The sequence below is a fragment of the Haliotis cracherodii genome, unplaced genomic scaffold, assembly GCF_022045235.1.
Source record: "Haliotis cracherodii isolate W230 unplaced genomic scaffold, xgHalCrac1.p SCAF_3, whole genome shotgun sequence".
Lineage (NCBI taxonomy): Eukaryota > Metazoa > Mollusca > Gastropoda > Lepetellida > Haliotidae > Haliotis > Haliotis cracherodii.
In genome coordinates, this window is record NW_027266286.1 from 57,826,786 (window position 1) to 57,849,792 (window position 23,007).

The following is a 23,007-nucleotide window of genomic DNA, read 5'->3' on the forward strand; positions in this document are numbered from 1 at the left end:
TTACATTTCTCAATCCCAGTCCCTACTGAAATAAAAAGATGCGTCGGCCGGGAATCGAACCCGGATCGACTGCTTGGAAGGCAACCATGCTAACCTTTACACCACCGACGCTGTCCATGTGGTGCATAGCCGGTAAAGACAACTTAATGAATTTCTCTGATTGATTGACCATGCCTGGAGGCACGCCTTTAAACGAAATTGCTTACGTCGCAAAATCATTTTTACTATAAAAAAAATGTTTAAATGTATTCTTGACTTGATATGCGCCACGGGTCTGCAATGTACAGTGTAGTGGAAAAAAATAATTCTATTTAAATGCATATGACACTGCAGTTGCATCCATATGGAGCAAATGTATACGTCACTTGAATACTTCCTTCTTTTCAGCTTCTTTCTTGCCTAAGGAGTGAGAAGCTTAGAAACGAGGCGGTGAGTGTGAAGCATCGGTGGTCTAGTGGTAGAATACTCGCCTGCCACGCGGGTGACCCGGGTTCGATTCCCGGTCGATGCACATTGTTTTTGTGCCTCTTGCCAACAAAAGGAATAGACACTCTCAAAAAGCGCGTCTCCAGAAAGCTGTGTTCAGTCTGTGACGCAATGCGATTGTTGTCAGTGATGTCACGTTTCTATGACGTCGTGCCATTGTGAGGTCACAAACGGGTCCCAAAATAGTCATCTGCCTGTTGGAATGATAATACGTATGCATTTACATGACTCTATTTGAAGGACTTCTAAGGGTGGGATGTGCTGTGAATTTTAGCATTGTTCTGTACATGAATCGGTGCTTATCTGCAAACTACATTGACAGTGTCGGGCTATCAATTAAGCAATAATATGGCTAGTTCTACGTTCGATTACTCACAATATTTCATTTAATAGCGTGATTGAAAAGAAATAGAAAGTGTCAACAGAATGTATACACACCAACACGGTGCGTATTTATCATTGGAGGGTGCCATTTGTACTTTTCACCGACGGACTGTGAAGTTACATTTCTCAATCCCAGTCCCTACTGAAATAAAAAGATGCGTCGGCCGGGAATCGAACCCGGATCGACTGCTTGGAAGGCAACCATGCTAACCTTTACACCACCGACGCTGTCCATGTGGTGCATAGCCGGTAAAGACAACTTAATGAATTTCTCTGATTGATTGACCATGCCTGGAGGCACGCCTTTAAACGAAATTGCTTACGTCGCAAAATCATTTTTACTATAAAAAAAATGTTTAAATGTATTCTTGACTTGATATGCGCCACGGGTCTGCAATGTACAGTGTAGTGGAAAAAAATAATTCTATTTAAATGCATATGACACTGCAGTTGCATCCATATGGAGCAAATGTATACGTCACTTGAATACTTCCTTCTTTTCAGCTTCTTTCTTGCCTAAGGAGTGAGAAGCTTAGAAACGAGGCGGTGAGTGTGAAGCATCGGTGGTCTAGTGGTAGAATACTCGCCTGCCACGCGGGTGACCCGGGTTCGATTCCCGGTCGATGCACATTGTTTTTGTGCCTCTTGCCAACAAAAGGAATAGACACTCTCAAAAAGCGCGTCTCCAGAAAGCTGTGTTCAGTCTGTGACGCAATGCGATTGTTGTCAGTGATGTCACGTTTCTATGACGTCGTGCCATTGTGAGGTCACAAACGGGTCCCAAAATAGTCATCTGCCTGTTGGAATGATAATACGTATGCATTTACATGACTCTATTTGAAGGACTTCTAAGGGTGGGATGTGCTGTGAATTTTAGCATTGTTCTGTACATGAATCGGTGCTTATCTGCAAACTACATTGACAGTGTCGGGCTATCAATTAAGCAATAATATGGCTAGTTCTACGTTCGATTACTCACAATATTTCATTTAATAGCGTGATTGAAAAGAAATAGAAAGTGTCAACAGAATGTATACACACCAACACGGTGCGTATTTATCATTGGAGGGTGCCATTTGTACTTTTCACCGACGGACTGTGAAGTTACATTTCTCAATCCCAGTCCCTACTGAAATAAAAAGATGCGTCGGCCGGGAATCGAACCCGGATCGACTGCTTGGAAGGCAACCATGCTAACCTTTACACCACCGACGCTGTCCATGTGGTGCATAGCCGGTAAAGACAACTTAATGAATTTCTCTGATTGATTGACCATGCCTGGAGGCACGCCTTTAAACGAAATTGCTTACGTCGCAAAATCATTTTTACTATAAAAAAAATGTTTAAATGTATTCTTGACTTGATATGCGCCACGGGTCTGCAATGTACAGTGTAGTGGAAAAAAATAATTCTATTTAAATGCATATGACACTGCAGTTGCATCCATATGGAGCAAATGTATACGTCACTTGAATACTTCCTTCTTTTCAGCTTCTTTCTTGCCTAAGGAGTGAGAAGCTTAGAAACGAGGCGGTGAGTGTGAAGCATCGGTGGTCTAGTGGTAGAATACTCGCCTGCCACGCGGGTGACCCGGGTTCGATTCCCGGTCGATGCACATTGTTTTTGTGCCTCTTGCCAACAAAAGGAATAGACACTCTCAAAAAGCGCGTCTCCAGAAAGCTGTGTTCAGTCTGTGACGCAATGCGATTGTTGTCAGTGATGTCACGTTTCTATGACGTCGTGCCATTGTGAGGTCACAAACGGGTCCCAAAATAGTCATCTGCCTGTTGGAATGATAATACGTATGCATTTACATGACTCTATTTGAAGGACTTCTAAGGGTGGGATGTGCTGTGAATTTTAGCATTGTTCTGTACATGAATCGGTGCTTATCTGCAAACTACATTGACAGTGTCGGGCTATCAATTAAGCAATAATATGGCTAGTTCTACGTTCGATTACTCACAATATTTCATTTAATAGCGTGATTGAAAAGAAATAGAAAGTGTCAACAGAATGTATACACACCAACACGGTGCGTATTTATCATTGGAGGGTGCCATTTGTACTTTTCACCGACGGACTGTGAAGTTACATTTCTCAATCCCAGTCCCTACTGAAATAAAAAGATGCGTCGGCCGGGAATCGAACCCGGATCGACTGCTTGGAAGGCAACCATGCTAACCTTTACACCACCGACGCTGTCCATGTGGTGCATAGCCGGTAAAGACAACTTAATGAATTTCTCTGATTGATTGACCATGCCTGGAGGCACGCCTTTAAACGAAATTGCTTACGTCGCAAAATCATTTTTACTATAAAAAAAATGTTTAAATGTATTCTTGACTTGATATGCGCCACGGGTCTGCAATGTACAGTGTAGTGGAAAAAAATAATTCTATTTAAATGCATATGACACTGCAGTTGCATCCATATGGAGCAAATGTATACGTCACTTGAATACTTCCTTCTTTTCAGCTTCTTTCTTGCCTAAGGAGTGAGAAGCTTAGAAACGAGGCGGTGAGTGTGAAGCATCGGTGGTCTAGTGGTAGAATACTCGCCTGCCACGCGGGTGACCCGGGTTCGATTCCCGGTCGATGCACATTGTTTTTGTGCCTCTTGCCAACAAAAGGAATAGACACTCTCAAAAAGCGCGTCTCCAGAAAGCTGTGTTCAGTCTGTGACGCAATGCGATTGTTGTCAGTGATGTCACGTTTCTATGACGTCGTGCCATTGTGAGGTCACAAACGGGTCCCAAAATAGTCATCTGCCTGTTGGAATGATAATACGTATGCATTTACATGACTCTATTTGAAGGACTTCTAAGGGTGGGATGTGCTGTGAATTTTAGCATTGTTCTGTACATGAATCGGTGCTTATCTGCAAACTACATTGACAGTGTCGGGCTATCAATTAAGCAATAATATGGCTAGTTCTACGTTCGATTACTCACAATATTTCATTTAATAGCGTGATTGAAAAGAAATAGAAAGTGTCAACAGAATGTATACACACCAACACGGTGCGTATTTATCATTGGAGGGTGCCATTTGTACTTTTCACCGACGGACTGTGAAGTTACATTTCTCAATCCCAGTCCCTACTGAAATAAAAAGATGCGTCGGCCGGGAATCGAACCCGGATCGACTGCTTGGAAGGCAACCATGCTAACCTTTACACCACCGACGCTGTCCATGTGGTGCATAGCCGGTAAAGACAACTTAATGAATTTCTCTGATTGATTGACCATGCCTGGAGGCACGCCTTTAAACGAAATTGCTTACGTCGCAAAATCATTTTTACTATAAAAAAAATGTTTAAATGTATTCTTGACTTGATATGCGCCACGGGTCTGCAATGTACAGTGTAGTGGAAAAAAATAATTCTATTTAAATGCATATGACACTGCAGTTGCATCCATATGGAGCAAATGTATACGTCACTTGAATACTTCCTTCTTTTCAGCTTCTTTCTTGCCTAAGGAGTGAGAAGCTTAGAAACGAGGCGGTGAGTGTGAAGCATCGGTGGTCTAGTGGTAGAATACTCGCCTGCCACGCGGGTGACCCGGGTTCGATTCCCGGTCGATGCACATTGTTTTTGTGCCTCTTGCCAACAAAAGGAATAGACACTCTCAAAAAGCGCGTCTCCAGAAAGCTGTGTTCAGTCTGTGACGCAATGCGATTGTTGTCAGTGATGTCACGTTTCTATGACGTCGTGCCATTGTGAGGTCACAAACGGGTCCCAAAATAGTCATCTGCCTGTTGGAATGATAATACGTATGCATTTACATGACTCTATTTGAAGGACTTCTAAGGGTGGGATGTGCTGTGAATTTTAGCATTGTTCTGTACATGAATCGGTGCTTATCTGCAAACTACATTGACAGTGTCGGGCTATCAATTAAGCAATAATATGGCTAGTTCTACGTTCGATTACTCACAATATTTCATTTAATAGCGTGATTGAAAAGAAATAGAAAGTGTCAACAGAATGTATACACACCAACACGGTGCGTATTTATCATTGGAGGGTGCCATTTGTACTTTTCACCGACGGACTGTGAAGTTACATTTCTCAATCCCAGTCCCTACTGAAATAAAAAGATGCGTCGGCCGGGAATCGAACCCGGATCGACTGCTTGGAAGGCAACCATGCTAACCTTTACACCACCGACGCTGTCCATGTGGTGCATAGCCGGTAAAGACAACTTAATGAATTTCTCTGATTGATTGACCATGCCTGGAGGCACGCCTTTAAACGAAATTGCTTACGTCGCAAAATCATTTTTACTATAAAAAAAATGTTTAAATGTATTCTTGACTTGATATGCGCCACGGGTCTGCAATGTACAGTGTAGTGGAAAAAAATAATTCTATTTAAATGCATATGACACTGCAGTTGCATCCATATGGAGCAAATGTATACGTCACTTGAATACTTCCTTCTTTTCAGCTTCTTTCTTGCCTAAGGAGTGAGAAGCTTAGAAACGAGGCGGTGAGTGTGAAGCATCGGTGGTCTAGTGGTAGAATACTCGCCTGCCACGCGGGTGACCCGGGTTCGATTCCCGGTCGATGCACATTGTTTTTGTGCCTCTTGCCAACAAAAGGAATAGACACTCTCAAAAAGCGCGTCTCCAGAAAGCTGTGTTCAGTCTGTGACGCAATGCGATTGTTGTCAGTGATGTCACGTTTCTATGACGTCGTGCCATTGTGAGGTCACAAACGGGTCCCAAAATAGTCATCTGCCTGTTGGAATGATAATACGTATGCATTTACATGACTCTATTTGAAGGACTTCTAAGGGTGGGATGTGCTGTGAATTTTAGCATTGTTCTGTACATGAATCGGTGCTTATCTGCAAACTACATTGACAGTGTCGGGCTATCAATTAAGCAATAATATGGCTAGTTCTACGTTCGATTACTCACAATATTTCATTTAATAGCGTGATTGAAAAGAAATAGAAAGTGTCAACAGAATGTATACACACCAACACGGTGCGTATTTATCATTGGAGGGTGCCATTTGTACTTTTCACCGACGGACTGTGAAGTTACATTTCTCAATCCCAGTCCCTACTGAAATAAAAAGATGCGTCGGCCGGGAATCGAACCCGGATCGACTGCTTGGAAGGCAACCATGCTAACCTTTACACCACCGACGCTGTCCATGTGGTGCATAGCCGGTAAAGACAACTTAATGAATTTCTCTGATTGATTGACCATGCCTGGAGGCACGCCTTTAAACGAAATTGCTTACGTCGCAAAATCATTTTTACTATAAAAAAAATGTTTAAATGTATTCTTGACTTGATATGCGCCACGGGTCTGCAATGTACAGTGTAGTGGAAAAAAATAATTCTATTTAAATGCATATGACACTGCAGTTGCATCCATATGGAGCAAATGTATACGTCACTTGAATACTTCCTTCTTTTCAGCTTCTTTCTTGCCTAAGGAGTGAGAAGCTTAGAAACGAGGCGGTGAGTGTGAAGCATCGGTGGTCTAGTGGTAGAATACTCGCCTGCCACGCGGGTGACCCGGGTTCGATTCCCGGTCGATGCACATTGTTTTTGTGCCTCTTGCCAACAAAAGGAATAGACACTCTCAAAAAGCGCGTCTCCAGAAAGCTGTGTTCAGTCTGTGACGCAATGCGATTGTTGTCAGTGATGTCACGTTTCTATGACGTCGTGCCATTGTGAGGTCACAAACGGGTCCCAAAATAGTCATCTGCCTGTTGGAATGATAATACGTATGCATTTACATGACTCTATTTGAAGGACTTCTAAGGGTGGGATGTGCTGTGAATTTTAGCATTGTTCTGTACATGAATCGGTGCTTATCTGCAAACTACATTGACAGTGTCGGGCTATCAATTAAGCAATAATATGGCTAGTTCTACGTTCGATTACTCACAATATTTCATTTAATAGCGTGATTGAAAAGAAATAGAAAGTGTCAACAGAATGTATACACACCAACACGGTGCGTATTTATCATTGGAGGGTGCCATTTGTACTTTTCACCGACGGACTGTGAAGTTACATTTCTCAATCCCAGTCCCTACTGAAATAAAAAGATGCGTCGGCCGGGAATCGAACCCGGATCGACTGCTTGGAAGGCAACCATGCTAACCTTTACACCACCGACGCTGTCCATGTGGTGCATAGCCGGTAAAGACAACTTAATGAATTTCTCTGATTGATTGACCATGCCTGGAGGCACGCCTTTAAACGAAATTGCTTACGTCGCAAAATCATTTTTACTATAAAAAAAATGTTTAAATGTATTCTTGACTTGATATGGTCGACTTCCCGGTCGATGCACATTGTTTTTGTGCCTCTTGCCAACAAAAGGAATAGACACTCTCAAAAAGCGCGTCTCCAGAAAGCTGTGTTCAGTCTGTGACGCAATGCGATTGTTGTCAGTGATGTCACGTTTCTATGACGTCGTGCCATTGTGAGGTCACAAACGGGTCCCAAAATAGTCATCTGCCTGTTGGAATGATAATACGTATGCATTTACATGACTCTATTTGAAGGACTTCTAAGGGTGGGATGTGCTGTGAATTTTAGCATTGTTCTGTACATGAATCGGTGCTTATCTGCAAACTACATTGACAGTGTCGGGCTATCAATTAAGCTATCTACGTTCGATTACTCACAATATTTCATTTAATAGCGTGATTGAAAAGAAATAGAAAGTGTCAACAGAATGTATACACACCAACACGGTGCGTATTTATCATTGGAGGGTGCCATTTGTACTTTTCACCGACGGACTGTGAAGTTACATTTCTCAATCCCAGTCCCTACTGAAATAAAAAGATGCGTCGGCCGGGAATCGAACCCGGATCGACTGCTTGGAAGGCAACCATGCTAACCTTTACACCACCGACGCTGTCCATGTGGTGCATAGCCGGTAAAGACAACTTAATGAATTTCTCTGATTGATTGACCATGCCTGGAGGCACGCCTTTAAACGAAATTGCTTACGTCGCAAAATCATTTTTACTATAAAAAAAATGTTTAAATGTATTCTTGACTTGATATGCGCCACGGGTCTGCAATGTACAGTGTAGTGGAAAAAAATAATTCTATTTAAATGCATATGACACTGCAGTTGCATCCATATGGAGCAAATGTATACGTCACTTGAATACTTCCTTCTTTTCAGCTTCTTTCTTGCCTAAGGAGTGAGAAGCTTAGAAACGAGGCGGTGAGTGTGAAGCATCGGTGGTCTAGTGGTAGAATACTCGCCTGCCACGCGGGTGACCCGGGTTCGATTCCCGGTCGATGCACATTGTTTTTGTGCCTCTTGCCAACAAAAGGAATAGACACTCTCAAAAAGCGCGTCTCCAGAAAGCTGTGTTCAGTCTGTGACGCAATGCGATTGTTGTCAGTGATGTCACGTTTCTATGACGTCGTGCCATTGTGAGGTCACAAACGGGTCCCAAAATAGTCATCTGCCTGTTGGAATGATAATACGTATGCATTTACATGACTCTATTTGAAGGACTTCTAAGGGTGGGATGTGCTGTGAATTTTAGCATTGTTCTGTACATGAATCGGTGCTTATCTGCAAACTACATTGACAGTGTCGGGCTATCAATTAAGCAATAATATGGCTAGTTCTACGTTCGATTACTCACAATATTTCATTTAATAGCGTGATTGAAAAGAAATAGAAAGTGTCAACAGAATGTATACACACCAACACGGTGCGTATTTATCATTGGAGGGTGCCATTTGTACTTTTCACCGACGGACTGTGAAGTTACATTTCTCAATCCCAGTCCCTACTGAAATAAAAAGATGCGTCGGCCGGGAATCGAACCCGGATCGACTGCTTGGAAGGCAACCATGCTAACCTTTACACCACCGACGCTGTCCATGTGGTGCATAGCCGGTAAAGACAACTTAATGAATTTCTCTGATTGATTGACCATGCCTGGAGGCACGCCTTTAAACGAAATTGCTTACGTCGCAAAATCATTTTTACTATAAAAAAAATGTTTAAATGTATTCTTGACTTGATATGCGCCACGGGTCTGCAATGTACAGTGTAGTGGAAAAAAATAATTCTATTTAAATGCATATGACACTGCAGTTGCATCCATATGGAGCAAATGTATACGTCACTTGAATACTTCCTTCTTTTCAGCTTCTTTCTTGCCTAAGGAGTGAGAAGCTTAGAAACGAGGCGGTGAGTGTGAAGCATCGGTGGTCTAGTGGTAGAATACTCGCCTGCCACGCGGGTGACCCGGGTTCGATTCCCGGTCGATGCACATTGTTTTTGTGCCTCTTGCCAACAAAAGGAATAGACACTCTCAAAAAGCGCGTCTCCAGAAAGCTGTGTTCAGTCTGTGACGCAATGCGATTGTTGTCAGTGATGTCACGTTTCTATGACGTCGTGCCATTGTGAGGTCACAAACGGGTCCCAAAATAGTCATCTGCCTGTTGGAATGATAATACGTATGCATTTACATGACTCTATTTGAAGGACTTCTAAGGGTGGGATGTGCTGTGAATTTTAGCATTGTTCTGTACATGAATCGGTGCTTATCTGCAAACTACATTGACAGTGTCGGGCTATCAATTAAGCAATAATATGGCTAGTTCTACGTTCGATTACTCACAATATTTCATTTAATAGCGTGATTGAAAAGAAATAGAAAGTGTCAACAGAATGTATACACACCAACACGGTGCGTATTTATCATTGGAGGGTGCCATTTGTACTTTTCACCGACGGACTGTGAAGTTACATTTCTCAATCCCAGTCCCTACTGAAATAAAAAGATGCGTCGGCCGGGAATCGAACCCGGATCGACTGCTTGGAAGGCAACCATGCTAACCTTTACACCACCGACGCTGTCCATGTGGTGCATAGCCGGTAAAGACAACTTAATGAATTTCTCTGATTGATTGACCATGCCTGGAGGCACGCCTTTAAACGAAATTGCTTACGTCGCAAAATCATTTTTACTATAAAAAAAATGTTTAAATGTATTCTTGACTTGATATGCGCCACGGGTCTGCAATGTACAGTGTAGTGGAAAAAAATAATTCTATTTAAATGCATATGACACTGCAGTTGCATCCATATGGAGCAAATGTATACGTCACTTGAATACTTCCTTCTTTTCAGCTTCTTTCTTGCCTAAGGAGTGAGAAGCTTAGAAACGAGGCGGTGAGTGTGAAGCATCGGTGGTCTAGTGGTAGAATACTCGCCTGCCACGCGGGTGACCCGGGTTCGATTCCCGGTCGATGCACATTGTTTTTGTGCCTCTTGCCAACAAAAGGAATAGACACTCTCAAAAAGCGCGTCTCCAGAAAGCTGTGTTCAGTCTGTGACGCAATGCGATTGTTGTCAGTGATGTCACGTTTCTATGACGTCGTGCCATTGTGAGGTCACAAACGGGTCCCAAAATAGTCATCTGCCTGTTGGAATGATAATACGTATGCATTTACATGACTCTATTTGAAGGACTTCTAAGGGTGGGATGTGCTGTGAATTTTAGCATTGTTCTGTACATGAATCGGTGCTTATCTGCAAACTACATTGACAGTGTCGGGCTATCAATTAAGCAATAATATGGCTAGTTCTACGTTCGATTACTCACAATATTTCATTTAATAGCGTGATTGAAAAGAAATAGAAAGTGTCAACAGAATGTATACACACCAACACGGTGCGTATTTATCATTGGAGGGTGCCATTTGTACTTTTCACCGACGGACTGTGAAGTTACATTTCTCAATCCCAGTCCCTACTGAAATAAAAAGATGCGTCGGCCGGGAATCGAACCCGGATCGACTGCTTGGAAGGCAACCATGCTAACCTTTACACCACCGACGCTGTCCATGTGGTGCATAGCCGGTAAAGACAACTTAATGAATTTCTCTGATTGATTGACCATGCCTGGAGGCACGCCTTTAAACGAAATTGCTTACGTCGCAAAATCATTTTTACTATAAAAAAAATGTTTAAATGTATTCTTGACTTGATATGCGCCACGGGTCTGCAATGTACAGTGTAGTGGAAAAAAATAATTCTATTTAAATGCATATGACACTGCAGTTGCATCCATATGGAGCAAATGTATACGTCACTTGAATACTTCCTTCTTTTCAGCTTCTTTCTTGCCTAAGGAGTGAGAAGCTTAGAAACGAGGCGGTGAGTGTGAAGCATCGGTGGTCTAGTGGTAGAATACTCGCCTGCCACGCGGGTGACCCGGGTTCGATTCCCGGTCGATGCACATTGTTTTTGTGCCTCTTGCCAACAAAAGGAATAGACACTCTCAAAAAGCGCGTCTCCAGAAAGCTGTGTTCAGTCTGTGACGCAATGCGATTGTTGTCAGTGATGTCACGTTTCTATGACGTCGTGCCATTGTGAGGTCACAAACGGGTCCCAAAATAGTCATCTGCCTGTTGGAATGATAATACGTATGCATTTACATGACTCTATTTGAAGGACTTCTAAGGGTGGGATGTGCTGTGAATTTTAGCATTGTTCTGTACATGAATCGGTGCTTATCTGCAAACTACATTGACAGTGTCGGGCTATCAATTAAGCAATAATATGGCTAGTTCTACGTTCGATTACTCACAATATTTCATTTAATAGCGTGATTGAAAAGAAATAGAAAGTGTCAACAGAATGTATACACACCAACACGGTGCGTATTTATCATTGGAGGGTGCCATTTGTACTTTTCACCGACGGACTGTGAAGTTACATTTCTCAATCCCAGTCCCTACTGAAATAAAAAGATGCGTCGGCCGGGAATCGAACCCGGATCGACTGCTTGGAAGGCAACCATGCTAACCTTTACACCACCGACGCTGTCCATGTGGTGCATAGCCGGTAAAGACAACTTAATGAATTTCTCTGATTGATTGACCATGCCTGGAGGCACGCCTTTAAACGAAATTGCTTACGTCGCAAAATCATTTTTACTATAAAAAAAATGTTTAAATGTATTCTTGACTTGATATGCGCCACGGGTCTGCAATGTACAGTGTAGTGGAAAAAAATAATTCTATTTAAATGCATATGACACTGCAGTTGCATCCATATGGAGCAAATGTATACGTCACTTGAATACTTCCTTCTTTTCAGCTTCTTTCTTGCCTAAGGAGTGAGAAGCTTAGAAACGAGGCGGTGAGTGTGAAGCATCGGTGGTCTAGTGGTAGAATACTCGCCTGCCACGCGGGTGACCCGGGTTCGATTCCCGGTCGATGCACATTGTTTTTGTGCCTCTTGCCAACAAAAGGAATAGACACTCTCAAAAAGCGCGTCTCCAGAAAGCTGTGTTCAGTCTGTGACGCAATGCGATTGTTGTCAGTGATGTCACGTTTCTATGACGTCGTGCCATTGTGAGGTCACAAACGGGTCCCAAAATAGTCATCTGCCTGTTGGAATGATAATACGTATGCATTTACATGACTCTATTTGAAGGACTTCTAAGGGTGGGATGTGCTGTGAATTTTAGCATTGTTCTGTACATGAATCGGTGCTTATCTGCAAACTACATTGACAGTGTCGGGCTATCAATTAAGCAATAATATGGCTAGTTCTACGTTCGATTACTCACAATATTTCATTTAATAGCGTGATTGAAAAGAAATAGAAAGTGTCAACAGAATGTATACACACCAACACGGTGCGTATTTATCATTGGAGGGTGCCATTTGTACTTTTCACCGACGGACTGTGAAGTTACATTTCTCAATCCCAGTCCCTACTGAAATAAAAAGATGCGTCGGCCGGGAATCGAACCCGGATCGACTGCTTGGAAGGCAACCATGCTAACCTTTACACCACCGACGCTGTCCATGTGGTGCATAGCCGGTAAAGACAACTTAATGAATTTCTCTGATTGATTGACCATGCCTGGAGGCACGCCTTTAAACGAAATTGCTTACGTCGCAAAATCATTTTTACTATAAAAAAAATGTTTAAATGTATTCTTGACTTGATATGCGCCACGGGTCTGCAATGTACAGTGTAGTGGAAAAAAATAATTCTATTTAAATGCATATGACACTGCAGTTGCATCCATATGGAGCAAATGTATACGTCACTTGAATACTTCCTTCTTTTCAGCTTCTTTCTTGCCTAAGGAGTGAGAAGCTTAGAAACGAGGCGGTGAGTGTGAAGCATCGGTGGTCTAGTGGTAGAATACTCGCCTGCCACGCGGGTGACCCGGGTTCGATTCCCGGTCGATGCACATTGTTTTTGTGCCTCTTGCCAACAAAAGGAATAGACACTCTCAAAAAGCGCGTCTCCAGAAAGCTGTGTTCAGTCTGTGACGCAATGCGATTGTTGTCAGTGATGTCACGTTTCTATGACGTCGTGCCATTGTGAGGTCACAAACGGGTCCCAAAATAGTCATCTGCCTGTTGGAATGATAATACGTATGCATTTACATGACTCTATTTGAAGGACTTCTAAGGGTGGGATGTGCTGTGAATTTTAGCATTGTTCTGTACATGAATCGGTGCTTATCTGCAAACTACATTGACAGTGTCGGGCTATCAATTAAGCAATAATATGGCTAGTTCTACGTTCGATTACTCACAATATTTCATTTAATAGCGTGATTGAAAAGAAATAGAAAGTGTCAACAGAATGTATACACACCAACACGGTGCGTATTTATCATTGGAGGGTGCCATTTGTACTTTTCACCGACGGACTGTGAAGTTACATTTCTCAATCCCAGTCCCTACTGAAATAAAAAGATGCGTCGGCCGGGAATCGAACCCGGATCGACTGCTTGGAAGGCAACCATGCTAACCTTTACACCACCGACGCTGTCCATGTGGTGCATAGCCGGTAAAGACAACTTAATGAATTTCTCTGATTGATTGACCATGCCTGGAGGCACGCCTTTAAACGAAATTGCTTACGTCGCAAAATCATTTTTACTATAAAAAAAATGTTTAAATGTATTCTTGACTTGATATGCGCCACGGGTCTGCAATGTACAGTGTAGTGGAAAAAAATAATTCTATTTAAATGCATATGACACTGCAGTTGCATCCATATGGAGCAAATGTATACGTCACTTGAATACTTCCTTCTTTTCAGCTTCTTTCTTGCCTAAGGAGTGAGAAGCTTAGAAACGAGGCGGTGAGTGTGAAGCATCGGTGGTCTAGTGGTAGAATACTCGCCTGCCACGCGGGTGACCCGGGTTCGATTCCCGGTCGATGCACATTGTTTTTGTGCCTCTTGCCAACAAAAGGAATAGACACTCTCAAAAAGCGCGTCTCCAGAAAGCTGTGTTCAGTCTGTGACGCAATGCGATTGTTGTCAGTGATGTCACGTTTCTATGACGTCGTGCCATTGTGAGGTCACAAACGGGTCCCAAAATAGTCATCTGCCTGTTGGAATGATAATACGTATGCATTTACATGACTCTATTTGAAGGACTTCTAAGGGTGGGATGTGCTGTGAATTTTAGCATTGTTCTGTACATGAATCGGTGCTTATCTGCAAACTACATTGACAGTGTCGGGCTATCAATTAAGCAATAATATGGCTAGTTCTACGTTCGATTACTCACAATATTTCATTTAATAGCGTGATTGAAAAGAAATAGAAAGTGTCAACAGAATGTATACACACCAACACGGTGCGTATTTATCATTGGAGGGTGCCATTTGTACTTTTCACCGACGGACTGTGAAGTTACATTTCTCAATCCCAGTCCCTACTGAAATAAAAAGATGCGTCGGCCGGGAATCGAACCCGGATCGACTGCTTGGAAGGCAACCATGCTAACCTTTACACCACCGACGCTGTCCATGTGGTGCATAGCCGGTAAAGACAACTTAATGAATTTCTCTGATTGATTGACCATGCCTGGAGGCACGCCTTTAAACGAAATTGCTTACGTCGCAAAATCATTTTTACTATAAAAAAAATGTTTAAATGTATTCTTGACTTGATATGCGCCACGGGTCTGCAATGTACAGTGTAGTGGAAAAAAATAATTCTATTTAAATGCATATGACACTGCAGTTGCATCCATATGGAGCAAATGTATACGTCACTTGAATACTTCCTTCTTTTCAGCTTCTTTCTTGCCTAAGGAGTGAGAAGCTTAGAAACGAGGCGGTGAGTGTGAAGCATCGGTGGTCTAGTGGTAGAATACTCGCCTGCCACGCGGGTGACCCGGGTTCGATTCCCGGTCGATGCACATTGTTTTTGTGCCTCTTGCCAACAAAAGGAATAGACACTCTCAAAAAGCGCGTCTCCAGAAAGCTGTGTTCAGTCTGTGACGCAATGCGATTGTTGTCAGTGATGTCACGTTTCTATGACGTCGTGCCATTGTGAGGTCACAAACGGGTCCCAAAATAGTCATCTGCCTGTTGGAATGATAATACGTATGCATTTACATGACTCTATTTGAAGGACTTCTAAGGGTGGGATGTGCTGTGAATTTTAGCATTGTTCTGTACATGAATCGGTGCTTATCTGCAAACTACATTGACAGTGTCGGGCTATCAATTAAGCAATAATATGGCTAGTTCTACGTTCGATTACTCACAATATTTCATTTAATAGCGTGATTGAAAAGAAATAGAAAGTGTCAACAGAATGTATACACACCAACACGGTGCGTATTTATCATTGGAGGGTGCCATTTGTACTTTTCACCGACGGACTGTGAAGTTACATTTCTCAATCCCAGTCCCTACTGAAATAAAAAGATGCGTCGGCCGGGAATCGAACCCGGATCGACTGCTTGGAAGGCAACCATGCTAACCTTTACACCACCGACGCTGTCCATGTGGTGCATAGCCGGTAAAGACAACTTAATGAATTTCTCTGATTGATTGACCATGCCTGGAGGCACGCCTTTAAACGAAATTGCTTACGTCGCAAAATCATTTTTACTATAAAAAAAATGTTTAAATGTATTCTTGACTTGATATGCGCCACGGGTCTGCAATGTACAGTGTAGTGGAAAAAAATAATTCTATTTAAATGCATATGACACTGCAGTTGCATCCATATGGAGCAAATGTATACGTCACTTGAATACTTCCTTCTTTTCAGCTTCTTTCTTGCCTAAGGAGTGAGAAGCTTAGAAACGAGGCGGTGAGTGTGAAGCATCGGTGGTCTAGTGGTAGAATACTCGCCTGCCACGCGGGTGACCCGGGTTCGATTCCCGGTCGATGCACATTGTTTTTGTGCCTCTTGCCAACAAAAGGAATAGACACTCTCAAAAAGCGCGTCTCCAGAAAGCTGTGTTCAGTCTGTGACGCAATGCGATTGTTGTCAGTGATGTCACGTTTCTATGACGTCGTGCCATTGTGAGGTCACAAACGGGTCCCAAAATAGTCATCTGCCTGTTGGAATGATAATACGTATGCATTTACATGACTCTATTTGAAGGACTTCTAAGGGTGGGATGTGCTGTGAATTTTAGCATTGTTCTGTACATGAATCGGTGCTTATCTGCAAACTACATTGACAGTGTCGGGCTATCAATTAAGCAATAATATGGCTAGTTCTACGTTCGATTACTCACAATATTTCATTTAATAGCGTGATTGAAAAGAAATAGAAAGTGTCAACAGAATGTATACACACCAACACGGTGCGTATTTATCATTGGAGGGTGCCATTTGTACTTTTCACCGACGGACTTGTGAAGTTACATTTCTCAATCCCAGTCCCTACTGAAATAAAAAGATGCGTCGGCCGGGAATCGAACCCGGATCGACTGCTTGGAAGGCAACCATGCTAACCTTTACACCACCGACGCTGTCCATGTGGTGCATAGCCGGTAAAGACAACTTAATGAATTTCTCTGATTGATTGACCATGCCTGGAGGCACGCCTTTAAACGAAATTGCTTACGTCGCAAAATCATTTTTACTATAAAAAAAATGTTTAAATGTATTCTTGACTTGATATGCGCCACGGGTCTGCAATGTACAGTGTAGTGGAAAAAAATAATTCTATTTAAATGCATATGACACTGCAGTTGCATCCATATGGAGCAAATGTATACGTCACTTGAATACTTCCTTCTTTTCAGCTTCTTTCTTGCCTAAGGAGTGAGAAGCTTAGAAACGAGGCGGTGAGTGTGAAGCATCGGTGGTCTAGTGGTAGAATACTCGCCTGCCACGCGGGTGACCCGGGTTCGATTCCCGGTCGATGCACATTGTTTTTGTGCCTCTTGCCAACAAAAGGAATAGACACTCTCAAAAAGCGCGTCTCCAGAAAGCTGTGTTCAGTCTGTGACGCAATGCGATTGTTGTCAGTGATGTCACGTTTCTATGACGTCGTGCCATTGTGAGGTCACAAACGGGTCCCAAAATAGTCATCTGCCTGTTGGAATGATAATACGTATGCATTTACATGACTCTATTTGAAGGACTTCTAAGGGTGGGATTGGGATGTGCTGTGAATTTTTAGCATTGTTCTGTACATGAATCGGTGCTTATCTGCAAACTACATTGACAGTGTCGGGCTATCAATTAAGCAATATATATGGCTAGTTCTACGTTCGATTTACTCACAATATTTCATTTAATAGCGTGATTGAAAAGAAATAGAATGTGTCAACAGAATGTATACACACCAACACGGTGCGTATTTATCATTGGAGGGTGCCATTTGTACTTTTCACCGACGGACTGTGAAGTTAACATTTCTCAATCCCAGTCCCTACTGAAATAAAAAGATGCGTCGGCCGGGAATCGACCCGGATCGACTGCTTGGAAGGCAACCATGCTAACCTTTACACCACCGACGCTGTCCATGTGGTTGCATAGCCGGTAAAGACAACTTAATGAATTTCTCTGATTGATTGACCATGCCTGGAGGCACGCCTTTAAACGAAATTGCTTACGTCGCAAAAATCATTTTTACTATAAAAAAAATGTTTAAATGTATTCTTGACTTATATGCGCCACGGGTCTGCAATGTACAGTGTAGTGGAAAAAAATAATTCTATTAAATGCATATGACACTGCAGTTGCATCCATATGGAGCAAATGTATACGTCACTTGAATACTTCCTTCTTTTCAGCTTCTTTCTTGCCTAAGGAGTGAGAAGCTTAGAAACGAGGCGGTGAGTGTGAAGCATCGGTGGTCTAGTGGTAGAATACTCGCCTGCCACGCGGGTGACCCGGGTTCGATTCCCGGTCGATGCACATTGTTTTTGTGCCTCTTGCCAACAAAAGGAATAGACACTCTCAAAAAGCGCGTCTCCAGAAAGCTGTGTTCAATCTGTGACGCAATGCGATTGTTGTCAGTGATGTCACGTTTCTATGACGTCGTGCCATTATGAGGTCACAAACGGGTCCCAAAATAGTCATTTGCCTGTTGGAATGATAATACGTATGCATTTACATGACTCTATTTGAAGGACTTCTACGGGTGGGATGTGCTGTGAATTTTAGCATTGTTCTGTACATGAATCGGTGCTTATCTGCAAACTACATTGACAGTGTCGGGCTATCAATTAAGCAATAATATGGCTGGTTCTACGTTCGATTACTCACAATATTTCATTTAATAGCGTGATTGAAAAGAAATAGAAAGTGTCAACAGAATGTACACACACCAACACGGTGCGTATTTATCATTGGAGGGTGCCATTTGTACTTTTCACCGACGGACTGTGAAGTTACATTTCTCATTCCCAGTCCCTACTGAAATAAAAAGATGCGTCGGCCGGGAATCGAACCCGGATCGACTGCTTGGAAGGCAACCATGCTAACCTTTACACCACCGACGCTGTCCATGTGGTGCATAGCCGGAAAAGACAACTTAATGAATTTCTCTGATTGATTGACCACGCCTGGAGGCACGCCTTTAAACGAAATTGCTTACGTCGCAAAATCATTTTTATTAAAAAAAAAATGTTTAAATGTATTCTTGACTTGATATGCGACACGGGTCTGCAATGTACAGTGTAGTGAAAAAAAATAATTCTATTTAAATGCATATGACACTGCAGTTGCATCCATATGGAGCAAATGTATACGTCACTTGAATACTTCCTTCTTTTCAGCTTCTTTCTTGCCTAAGGAGTGAGAAGCTTAGAAACGAGGCGGTGAGTGTGAAGCATCGGTGGTCTAGTGGTAGAATACTCGCCTGCCACGCGGGTGACCCGGGTTCGATTCCCGGTCGATGCACATTGTTTTTGTGCCTCTTGCCAACAAAAGGAATAGACACTCTCAAAAAGCGCGTCTCCAGAAAGCTGTGTTCAATCTGTGACGCAATGCGATTGTTGTCAGTGATGTCACGTTTCTATGACGTCGTGCCATTGTGAGGTCACAAACGGGTCCCAAAATAGTCATTTGCCTGTTGGAATGATAATACGTATGCATTTACATGACTCTATTTGAAGGACTTCTACGGGTGGGATGTGCTGTGAATTTTAGCATTGTTCTGTACATGAATCGGTGCTTATCTGCAAACTACATTGACAGTGTCGGGCTATCAATTAAGCAATAATATGGCTGGTTCTACGTTCGATTACTCACAATATTTCATTTAATAGCGTGATTGAAAAGAAATAGAAAGTGTCAACAGAATGTACACACACCAACACGGTGCGTATTTATCATTGGAGGGTGCCATTTGTACTTTTCACCGACGGACTGTGAAGTTACATTTCTCATTCCCAGTCCCTACTGAAATAAAAAGATGCGTCGGCCGGGAATCGAACCCGGATCGACTGCTTGGAAGGCAACCATGCTAACCTTTACACCACCGACGCTGTCCATGTGGTGCATAGCCGGAAAAGACAACTTAATGAATTTCTCTGATTGATTGACCACGCCTGGAGGCACGCCTTTAAACGAAATTGCTTACGTCGCAAAATCATTTTTATTAAAAAAAAAATGTTTAAATGTATTCTTGACTTGATATGCGACACGGGTCTGCAATGTACAGTGTAGTGAAAAAAAATAATTCTATTTAAATGCATATGACACTGCAGTTGCATCCATATGGAGCAAATGTATACGTCACTTGAATACTTCCTTCTTTTCAGCTTCTTTCTTGCCTAAGGAGTGAGAAGCTTAGAAACGAGGCGGTGAGTGTGAAGCATCGGTGGTCTAGTGGTAGAATACTCGCCTGCCACGCGGGTGACCCGGGTTCGATTCCCGGTCGATGCACATTGTTTTTGTGCCTCTTGCCAACAAAAGGAATAGACACTCTCAAAAAGCGCGTCTCCAGAAAGCTGTGTTCAATCTGTGACGCAATGCGATTGTTGTCAGTGATGTCACGTTTCTATGACGTCGTGCCATTGTGAGGTCACAAACGGGTCCCAAAATAGTCATTTGCCTGTTGGAATGATAATACGTATGCATTTACATGACTCTATTTGAAGGACTTCTACGGGTGGGATGTGCTGTGAATTTTAGCATTGTTCTGTACATGAATCGGTGCTTATCTGCAAACTACATTGACAGTGTCGGGCTATCAATTAAGCAATAATATGGCTGGTTCTACGTTCGATTACTCACAATATTTCATTTAATAGCGTGATTGAAAAGAAATAGAAAGTGTCAACAGAATGTACACACACCAACACGGTGCGTATTTATCATTGGAGGGTGCCATTTGTACTTTTCACCGACGGACTGTGAAGTTACATTTCTCATTCCCAGTCCCTACTGAAATAAAAAGATGCGTCGGCCGGGAATCGAACCCGGATCGACTGCTTGGAAGGCAACCATGCTAACCTTTACACCACCGACGCTGTCCATGTGGTGCATAGCCGGAAAAGACAACTTAATGAATTTCTCTGATTGATTGACCACGCCTGGAGGCACGCCTTTAAACGAAATTGCTTACGTCGCAAAATCATTTTTATTAAAAAAAAAATGTTTAAATGTATTCTTGACTTGATATGCGACACGGGTCTGCAATGTACAGTGTAGTGAAAAAAAATAATTCTATTTAAATGCATATGACACTGCAGTTGCATCCATATGGAGCAAATGTATACGTCACTTGAATACTTCCTTCTTTTCAGCTTCTTTCTTGCCTAAGGAGTGAGAAGCTTAGAAACGAGGCGGTGAGTGTGAAGCATCGGTGGTCTAGTGGTAGAATACTCGCCTGCCACGCGGGTGACCCGGGTTCGATTCCCGGTCGATGCACATTGTTTTTGTGCCTCTTGCCAACAAAAGGAATAGACACTCTCAAAAAGCGCGTCTCCAGAAAGCTGTGTTCAATCTGTGACGCAATGCGATTGTTGTCAGTGATGTCACGTTTCTATGACGTCGTGCCATTGTGAGGTCACAAACGGGTCCCAAAATAGTCATTTGCCTGTTGGAATGATAATACGTATGCATTTACATGACTCTATTTGAAGGACTTCTACGGGTGGGATGTGCTGTGAATTTTAGCAATGTTCTGTACATGAATCGGTGCTTATCTGCAAACTACATTGACAGTGTCGGGCTATCAATTAAGCAATAATATGGCTGGTTCTACGTTCGATTACTCACAATATTTCATTTAATAGCGTGATTGAAAAGAAATAGAAAGTGTCAACAGAATGTACACACACCAACACGGTGCGTATTTATCATTGGAGGGTGCCATTTGTACTTTTCACCGACGGACTGTGAAGTTACATTTCTCATTCCCAGTCCCTACTGAAATAAAAAGATGCGTCGGCCGGGAATCGAACCCGGATCGACTGCTTGGAAGGCAACCATGCTAACCTTTACACCACCGACGCTGTCCATGTGGTGCATAGCCGGAAAAGACAACTTAATGAATTTCTCTGATTGATTGACCACGCCTGGAGGCACGCCTTTAAACGAAATTGCTTACGTCGCAAAATCATTTTTATTAAAAAAAAAATGTTTAAATGTATTCTTGACTTGATATGCGACACGGGTCTGCAATGTACAGTGTAGTGAAAAAAAATAATTCTATTTAAATGCATATGACACTGCAGTTGCATCCATATGGAGCAAATGTATACGTCACTTGAATACTTCCTTCTTTTCAGCTTCTTTCTTGCCTAAGGAGTGAGAAGCTTAGAAACGAGGCGGTGAGTGTGAAGCATCGGTGGTCTAGTGGTAGAATACTCGCCTGCCACGCGGGTGACCCGGGTTCGATTCCCGGTCGATGCACATTGTTTTTGTGCCTCTTGCCAACAAAAGGAATAGACACTCTCAAAAAGCGCGTCTCCAGAAAGCTGTGTTCAATCTGTGACGCAATGCGATTGTTGTCAGTGATGTCACGTTTCTATGACGTCGTGCCATTGTGAGGTCACAAACGGGTCCCAAAATAGTCATTTGCCTGTTGGAATGATAATACGTATGCATTTACATGACTCTATTTGAAGGACTTCCACGGGTGGGATGTGCTGTGAATTTTAGCATTGTTCTGTACATGAATCGGTGCTTATCTGCAAACTACATTGACAGTGTCGGGCTATCAATTAAGCAATAATATGGCTGGTTCTACGTTCGATTACTCACAATATTTCATTTAATAGCGTGATTGAAAAGAAATAGAAAGTGTCAACAGAATGTACACACACCAACACGGTGCGTATTTATCATTGGAGGGTGCCATTTGTACTTTTCACCGACGGACTGTGAAGTTACATTTCTCATTCCCAGTCCCTACTGAAATAAAAAGATGCGTCGGCCGGGAATCGAACCCGGATCGACTGCTTGGAAGGCAACCATGCTAACCTTTACACCACCGACGCTGTCCATGTGGTGCATAGCCGGAAAAGACAACTTAATGAATTTCTCTGATTGATTGACCACGCCTGGAGGCACGCCTTTAAACGAAATTGCTTACGTCGCAAAATCATTTTTATTAAAAAAAAAATGTTTAAATGTATTCTTGACTTGATATGCGACACGGGTCTGCAATGTACAGTGTAGTGAAAAAAAATAATTCTATTTAAATGCATATGACACTGCAGTTGCATCCATATGGAGCAAATGTATACGTCACTTGAATACTTCCTTCTTTTCAGCTTCTTTCTTGCCTAAGGAGTGAGAAGCTTAGAAACGAGGCGGTGAATGTGAAGCATCGGTGGTCTAGTGGTAGAATACTCGCCTGCCACGCGGGTGACCCGTGTTCGATTCCCGGTCGATGCACATTGTTTTTGTGCCTCTTGCCAA

General features: G+C 42.6%; 46 non-coding genes across 46 annotated transcripts; 23 read left to right on the forward strand and 23 right to left on the reverse strand.

Moving 5' to 3' along the window:
- Positions 1 to 39: 39 nt before the first annotated feature.
- Positions 40 to 111, reverse strand: Trnag-ucc (transfer RNA glycine (anticodon UCC)). The gene has a single exon. It is a non-coding gene; the product is annotated as a tRNA-Gly (tRNA).
- Positions 112 to 440: 329 nt separating this feature from the next.
- Trnag-gcc (transfer RNA glycine (anticodon GCC)) lies at positions 441 to 511 on the forward strand. The gene has a single exon. It is a non-coding gene; the product is annotated as a tRNA-Gly (tRNA).
- Positions 512 to 1,026: 515 nt separating this feature from the next.
- On the reverse strand, positions 1,027 to 1,098 carry Trnag-ucc (transfer RNA glycine (anticodon UCC)). The gene has a single exon. It is a non-coding gene; the product is annotated as a tRNA-Gly (tRNA).
- Positions 1,099 to 1,427: 329 nt separating this feature from the next.
- Trnag-gcc (transfer RNA glycine (anticodon GCC)) lies at positions 1,428 to 1,498 on the forward strand. The gene has a single exon. It is a non-coding gene; the product is annotated as a tRNA-Gly (tRNA).
- A 515-nt stretch (positions 1,499 to 2,013) lies between these two features.
- Positions 2,014 to 2,085, reverse strand: Trnag-ucc (transfer RNA glycine (anticodon UCC)). Its single transcript has one exon. It is a non-coding gene; the product is annotated as a tRNA-Gly (tRNA).
- A 329-nt stretch (positions 2,086 to 2,414) lies between these two features.
- Trnag-gcc (transfer RNA glycine (anticodon GCC)) lies at positions 2,415 to 2,485 on the forward strand. Its single transcript has one exon. It is a non-coding gene; the product is annotated as a tRNA-Gly (tRNA).
- Positions 2,486 to 3,000: 515 nt separating this feature from the next.
- On the reverse strand, positions 3,001 to 3,072 carry Trnag-ucc (transfer RNA glycine (anticodon UCC)). The gene has a single exon. It is a non-coding gene; the product is annotated as a tRNA-Gly (tRNA).
- Positions 3,073 to 3,401: 329 nt separating this feature from the next.
- Trnag-gcc (transfer RNA glycine (anticodon GCC)) lies at positions 3,402 to 3,472 on the forward strand. The gene has a single exon. It is a non-coding gene; the product is annotated as a tRNA-Gly (tRNA).
- Positions 3,473 to 3,987: 515 nt separating this feature from the next.
- On the reverse strand, positions 3,988 to 4,059 carry Trnag-ucc (transfer RNA glycine (anticodon UCC)). The gene has a single exon. It is a non-coding gene; the product is annotated as a tRNA-Gly (tRNA).
- Positions 4,060 to 4,388: 329 nt separating this feature from the next.
- Positions 4,389 to 4,459, forward strand: Trnag-gcc (transfer RNA glycine (anticodon GCC)). The gene has a single exon. It is a non-coding gene; the product is annotated as a tRNA-Gly (tRNA).
- Positions 4,460 to 4,974: 515 nt separating this feature from the next.
- Positions 4,975 to 5,046, reverse strand: Trnag-ucc (transfer RNA glycine (anticodon UCC)). The gene has a single exon. It is a non-coding gene; the product is annotated as a tRNA-Gly (tRNA).
- A 329-nt stretch (positions 5,047 to 5,375) lies between these two features.
- Trnag-gcc (transfer RNA glycine (anticodon GCC)) lies at positions 5,376 to 5,446 on the forward strand. Its single transcript has one exon. It is a non-coding gene; the product is annotated as a tRNA-Gly (tRNA).
- Positions 5,447 to 5,961: 515 nt separating this feature from the next.
- Trnag-ucc (transfer RNA glycine (anticodon UCC)) lies at positions 5,962 to 6,033 on the reverse strand. Its single transcript has one exon. It is a non-coding gene; the product is annotated as a tRNA-Gly (tRNA).
- A 329-nt stretch (positions 6,034 to 6,362) lies between these two features.
- On the forward strand, positions 6,363 to 6,433 carry Trnag-gcc (transfer RNA glycine (anticodon GCC)). The gene has a single exon. It is a non-coding gene; the product is annotated as a tRNA-Gly (tRNA).
- A 515-nt stretch (positions 6,434 to 6,948) lies between these two features.
- Trnag-ucc (transfer RNA glycine (anticodon UCC)) lies at positions 6,949 to 7,020 on the reverse strand. Its single transcript has one exon. It is a non-coding gene; the product is annotated as a tRNA-Gly (tRNA).
- Positions 7,021 to 7,696: 676 nt separating this feature from the next.
- Trnag-ucc (transfer RNA glycine (anticodon UCC)) lies at positions 7,697 to 7,768 on the reverse strand. Its single transcript has one exon. It is a non-coding gene; the product is annotated as a tRNA-Gly (tRNA).
- A 329-nt stretch (positions 7,769 to 8,097) lies between these two features.
- Trnag-gcc (transfer RNA glycine (anticodon GCC)) lies at positions 8,098 to 8,168 on the forward strand. The gene has a single exon. It is a non-coding gene; the product is annotated as a tRNA-Gly (tRNA).
- A 515-nt stretch (positions 8,169 to 8,683) lies between these two features.
- On the reverse strand, positions 8,684 to 8,755 carry Trnag-ucc (transfer RNA glycine (anticodon UCC)). Its single transcript has one exon. It is a non-coding gene; the product is annotated as a tRNA-Gly (tRNA).
- Positions 8,756 to 9,084: 329 nt separating this feature from the next.
- Positions 9,085 to 9,155, forward strand: Trnag-gcc (transfer RNA glycine (anticodon GCC)). Its single transcript has one exon. It is a non-coding gene; the product is annotated as a tRNA-Gly (tRNA).
- A 515-nt stretch (positions 9,156 to 9,670) lies between these two features.
- On the reverse strand, positions 9,671 to 9,742 carry Trnag-ucc (transfer RNA glycine (anticodon UCC)). Its single transcript has one exon. It is a non-coding gene; the product is annotated as a tRNA-Gly (tRNA).
- A 329-nt stretch (positions 9,743 to 10,071) lies between these two features.
- On the forward strand, positions 10,072 to 10,142 carry Trnag-gcc (transfer RNA glycine (anticodon GCC)). Its single transcript has one exon. It is a non-coding gene; the product is annotated as a tRNA-Gly (tRNA).
- A 515-nt stretch (positions 10,143 to 10,657) lies between these two features.
- On the reverse strand, positions 10,658 to 10,729 carry Trnag-ucc (transfer RNA glycine (anticodon UCC)). Its single transcript has one exon. It is a non-coding gene; the product is annotated as a tRNA-Gly (tRNA).
- Positions 10,730 to 11,058: 329 nt separating this feature from the next.
- Positions 11,059 to 11,129, forward strand: Trnag-gcc (transfer RNA glycine (anticodon GCC)). Its single transcript has one exon. It is a non-coding gene; the product is annotated as a tRNA-Gly (tRNA).
- A 515-nt stretch (positions 11,130 to 11,644) lies between these two features.
- Positions 11,645 to 11,716, reverse strand: Trnag-ucc (transfer RNA glycine (anticodon UCC)). The gene has a single exon. It is a non-coding gene; the product is annotated as a tRNA-Gly (tRNA).
- A 329-nt stretch (positions 11,717 to 12,045) lies between these two features.
- Positions 12,046 to 12,116, forward strand: Trnag-gcc (transfer RNA glycine (anticodon GCC)). The gene has a single exon. It is a non-coding gene; the product is annotated as a tRNA-Gly (tRNA).
- A 515-nt stretch (positions 12,117 to 12,631) lies between these two features.
- On the reverse strand, positions 12,632 to 12,703 carry Trnag-ucc (transfer RNA glycine (anticodon UCC)). The gene has a single exon. It is a non-coding gene; the product is annotated as a tRNA-Gly (tRNA).
- A 329-nt stretch (positions 12,704 to 13,032) lies between these two features.
- On the forward strand, positions 13,033 to 13,103 carry Trnag-gcc (transfer RNA glycine (anticodon GCC)). Its single transcript has one exon. It is a non-coding gene; the product is annotated as a tRNA-Gly (tRNA).
- Positions 13,104 to 13,618: 515 nt separating this feature from the next.
- Positions 13,619 to 13,690, reverse strand: Trnag-ucc (transfer RNA glycine (anticodon UCC)). The gene has a single exon. It is a non-coding gene; the product is annotated as a tRNA-Gly (tRNA).
- Positions 13,691 to 14,019: 329 nt separating this feature from the next.
- Positions 14,020 to 14,090, forward strand: Trnag-gcc (transfer RNA glycine (anticodon GCC)). The gene has a single exon. It is a non-coding gene; the product is annotated as a tRNA-Gly (tRNA).
- A 515-nt stretch (positions 14,091 to 14,605) lies between these two features.
- On the reverse strand, positions 14,606 to 14,677 carry Trnag-ucc (transfer RNA glycine (anticodon UCC)). The gene has a single exon. It is a non-coding gene; the product is annotated as a tRNA-Gly (tRNA).
- Positions 14,678 to 15,006: 329 nt separating this feature from the next.
- Trnag-gcc (transfer RNA glycine (anticodon GCC)) lies at positions 15,007 to 15,077 on the forward strand. The gene has a single exon. It is a non-coding gene; the product is annotated as a tRNA-Gly (tRNA).
- Positions 15,078 to 15,592: 515 nt separating this feature from the next.
- Trnag-ucc (transfer RNA glycine (anticodon UCC)) lies at positions 15,593 to 15,664 on the reverse strand. The gene has a single exon. It is a non-coding gene; the product is annotated as a tRNA-Gly (tRNA).
- A 329-nt stretch (positions 15,665 to 15,993) lies between these two features.
- Positions 15,994 to 16,064, forward strand: Trnag-gcc (transfer RNA glycine (anticodon GCC)). The gene has a single exon. It is a non-coding gene; the product is annotated as a tRNA-Gly (tRNA).
- A 516-nt stretch (positions 16,065 to 16,580) lies between these two features.
- Positions 16,581 to 16,652, reverse strand: Trnag-ucc (transfer RNA glycine (anticodon UCC)). Its single transcript has one exon. It is a non-coding gene; the product is annotated as a tRNA-Gly (tRNA).
- Positions 16,653 to 16,981: 329 nt separating this feature from the next.
- Trnag-gcc (transfer RNA glycine (anticodon GCC)) lies at positions 16,982 to 17,052 on the forward strand. The gene has a single exon. It is a non-coding gene; the product is annotated as a tRNA-Gly (tRNA).
- Positions 17,053 to 17,977: 925 nt separating this feature from the next.
- On the forward strand, positions 17,978 to 18,048 carry Trnag-gcc (transfer RNA glycine (anticodon GCC)). The gene has a single exon. It is a non-coding gene; the product is annotated as a tRNA-Gly (tRNA).
- A 515-nt stretch (positions 18,049 to 18,563) lies between these two features.
- Positions 18,564 to 18,635, reverse strand: Trnag-ucc (transfer RNA glycine (anticodon UCC)). Its single transcript has one exon. It is a non-coding gene; the product is annotated as a tRNA-Gly (tRNA).
- A 329-nt stretch (positions 18,636 to 18,964) lies between these two features.
- Trnag-gcc (transfer RNA glycine (anticodon GCC)) lies at positions 18,965 to 19,035 on the forward strand. Its single transcript has one exon. It is a non-coding gene; the product is annotated as a tRNA-Gly (tRNA).
- A 515-nt stretch (positions 19,036 to 19,550) lies between these two features.
- Trnag-ucc (transfer RNA glycine (anticodon UCC)) lies at positions 19,551 to 19,622 on the reverse strand. The gene has a single exon. It is a non-coding gene; the product is annotated as a tRNA-Gly (tRNA).
- A 329-nt stretch (positions 19,623 to 19,951) lies between these two features.
- Positions 19,952 to 20,022, forward strand: Trnag-gcc (transfer RNA glycine (anticodon GCC)). The gene has a single exon. It is a non-coding gene; the product is annotated as a tRNA-Gly (tRNA).
- Positions 20,023 to 20,537: 515 nt separating this feature from the next.
- On the reverse strand, positions 20,538 to 20,609 carry Trnag-ucc (transfer RNA glycine (anticodon UCC)). Its single transcript has one exon. It is a non-coding gene; the product is annotated as a tRNA-Gly (tRNA).
- Positions 20,610 to 20,938: 329 nt separating this feature from the next.
- Positions 20,939 to 21,009, forward strand: Trnag-gcc (transfer RNA glycine (anticodon GCC)). Its single transcript has one exon. It is a non-coding gene; the product is annotated as a tRNA-Gly (tRNA).
- A 515-nt stretch (positions 21,010 to 21,524) lies between these two features.
- Positions 21,525 to 21,596, reverse strand: Trnag-ucc (transfer RNA glycine (anticodon UCC)). The gene has a single exon. It is a non-coding gene; the product is annotated as a tRNA-Gly (tRNA).
- A 329-nt stretch (positions 21,597 to 21,925) lies between these two features.
- Trnag-gcc (transfer RNA glycine (anticodon GCC)) lies at positions 21,926 to 21,996 on the forward strand. The gene has a single exon. It is a non-coding gene; the product is annotated as a tRNA-Gly (tRNA).
- Positions 21,997 to 22,511: 515 nt separating this feature from the next.
- Positions 22,512 to 22,583, reverse strand: Trnag-ucc (transfer RNA glycine (anticodon UCC)). The gene has a single exon. It is a non-coding gene; the product is annotated as a tRNA-Gly (tRNA).
- A 329-nt stretch (positions 22,584 to 22,912) lies between these two features.
- Trnag-gcc (transfer RNA glycine (anticodon GCC)) lies at positions 22,913 to 22,983 on the forward strand. The gene has a single exon. It is a non-coding gene; the product is annotated as a tRNA-Gly (tRNA).
- The last annotated feature ends 24 nt before the right edge of the window (positions 22,984 to 23,007 follow it).